Genomic DNA, 2,757 nt, shown 5'->3' with positions numbered 1-2,757 from the left:
AGGACTTGTGAGGAGGTAATGATAGAATTCACACAATGCTGTTACAAATTTTCATTAAGTACACAACACTAACGATATCGATATAAATTTTCATTAAATACACAACATATAACAATATCATTACATACACAACACCCGACAAGGTTATATATTTTCCTTCAAAGTTGTTCTAGATGTTCGGTTAAGTACATAACACCTACCGAGGTCATTGTAGATGTTCCTTTACCTTAAAGTATTTCTAGATGTAGAATCTAAACAGTTTCTTTAGTATTTCTAAAAATATAATCTAAAAAACAGTTACAGTTCTTAAGCCTTCCTACAAATATAATCTAAATAACAGTTACAGTTCTTAAGCCTTCCTACAAATATAATCTAAATAACAGTTACAGTTCTTAAGCCTTCCTACAAACGCGCGCACACACATTACTTAAGTCTTTCTGCAAAAACACACTCTCTTCTTTTCGTAGGTCATTCGACACCACACACACACACACAGAGACTCTCTCTCTCTCTCTCAGCCGAGCAAATAGAGCAAAGGTGCTGTCGTAATGTTCGTATTGATATGTATATACAGTAAGGGAGACGGACTCCCTCATTGATATGTATATTACAACAGGTGGAGATTTAGGAGGGGCAAATTTTTACCCAGAAAATATATACACAAATCAAGAAAGGCAAATTTGCAAGGAGTCTGCAATTATAGTGAAATCACCCCATGACGACAGTAGGATCGCAGCAGCAACACTCCTCCACCAGCCAGCAACAGCACAGTGCCGCCAGGCTGCGAATTGGAGCATGTCAATCGATCGGTCGATCAAGTCAAATCGAATTCCTATTTCGCTTTAACACAATCGTCAAAACAGGGATTAAGATTTAGTAATCAGAAAAGATAAGCAGCGCATACCATCCACGCAAGAAGCCTCCGCCAGAGCGCCTGGGCGGTCGATGCTGGTAGTACGCCGGAGGATAACCTGTAGTAGATAAGATTTGCAAAAACAAGACGCGATAATTAGTGGACAATTCAGGAGTTTAAAGTACTAACTTCACATGGAAGGAGAAGCGAGATCAATTAGATGCTTACAGGGAATATAGTCGCGAGCATTATATTAATTAAGGAGACGGGGGATCAAAAGAAACACAGGAAACCAGACATTCATAATATACCTCGTGGCGGGTAACCGTAGCCGTAGCCATAGCCATAAGAGTGGTGATGTTTTCCATAGCGGTGATGGCAGCCGTGTCCCATCTCACTCTCCGAATCTAGAGTCACCGATTCTTTGCAGCAACTGGCGCGCAGAAGAAACAGCCGCTAATAGTAAGCTAACAGTACAATACGCAGACAGGCAGACAAGACGAACACGATCGAGGAAACCGAAGGAAAAGAAGCAGACTAGAGTCGGAGTTATGAGTCGGATGTATATATCTGCTGAATCGAACTGGCTCGCGCCGCGTTCTCTCTGCGTGTAGCGTGTCACAATGAGATTCCAGGGATTTTATCTTTCCGCAAAACGTGTCTCTCTCTTATTGCACAAAATAAATCTCGCAGCTTCATAGTGCGTTCGCAGATTTGATTTTCACAAAACAAGGTTCCACGTACCTCCCCTAGTGAGTTTTTCCTCAATTGTATGGGAAAAACATACCTTCTTTTTGTATGTCAAATGCTCAAGTCCATTAAAGAAAGTAAACTATGAATAGTTTTTTAAAAAATGCTTGCGTTTGTTGAAGTAAACTATGAATATTAATTTTATAAATTGGTCAAATCCATCTCTAAATACTAGTAGCTTTCCCCAATTAGATACTAGGTTTAATGGCATTTTCATTTTAGAATTTGGACGTCACCCAATCATGTGAAGATTTATTTCATGATTCATCTCAAAGGATCACACATCATAGAGTTGGTCCATTGAGGGTGATCAATTGAGGGGAATTGAACCACCGATCACCGGGAACTCATGTACTTGCGCCTTCCAATTGAGGAAATGACTCTTGTGAATTGTCCCTAAAGAGTTAGCACAAACGTTAGCTACTTTGAAGGCTATGAGAATATCCTCTTATATCCATCCAAAGTTTCATTTATATACCTAAAAACAAGTCTCAAGGGGGAGGGGGAGGGATTCACTCCCAAATGTATATATATATATGTATATATATATATCACATTGTCAAAGGAGTTTTGGTACACAGTGTGAAACTGGACACTTAACTGGAGGTACCAATAGTAGAACTATTGTCTATTTCACCAAAAAATGATTGTCTACTCGAAGATTGACTTGTCTTATAGTGTTGGGAAGCACTTGACAAGTCATGCTACTGAGTGGCATAACTTAAGCCTTGATTAGTCACTCAAATGACTCACTAGAGAATTAAGTGGTAGACAAGTCATGGAGTATGGCCAAGATCTTCAGCACAATTTTTTGCCTCTTTTGATAGGTGCCATGGTGCTATCCCAATCATGGAGAAAAATGGATGCAAAAGAGCTCATGGGAGCCATGCAACTCAAATAGCAAGTGAGGAGGAAGCTCTCAACCATTGGAACAGGGAAAAATGATTTTTAATTCATGCAAAGGGGCTCTCTTGGAGAGGGTGTATTGTTGCATTCCCATTTTTAGAATATAATTTTCAGAGCTGAATACTTAGATTTGTTCTCTTGTTCTCTCTATGCACTATCCATAGCTTCTTATGCTTGCATCTTGGACTTTACCAATAGAAGATTCATATTTGATCATGGAAAGAGAGTGCTATGTGTCATGAGTACCA

The 2,757-nt window shown here is 39.4% G+C and overlaps 1 long non-coding RNA gene across 1 annotated transcript; it reads right to left on the bottom strand.

Moving 5' to 3' along the window:
- Positions 1–529: 529 nt before the first annotated feature.
- Positions 530–1,477, bottom strand: LOC148017556 (uncharacterized). The gene is made up of 3 exons (XR_015687884.1): positions 1,165–1,477; positions 905–971; positions 530–781 (listed from the first exon to the last, which is right to left on the bottom strand). It is a non-coding gene; the product is annotated as an uncharacterized LOC148017556 (long non-coding RNA).
- Between the last annotated feature and the right edge of the window lie 1,280 nt (positions 1,478–2,757).

The sequence above is a fragment of the Lygodium microphyllum genome, chromosome 22 (genome assembly GCF_053477565.2).
Source record: "Lygodium microphyllum isolate KBCC chromosome 22, Lygodium_microphyllum_v1.1.10, whole genome shotgun sequence".
Classification (NCBI taxonomy): Eukaryota; Viridiplantae; Streptophyta; class Polypodiopsida; order Schizaeales; family Lygodiaceae; genus Lygodium; species Lygodium microphyllum.
This window is presented reverse-complemented; position numbering and strand designations above follow the sequence as displayed.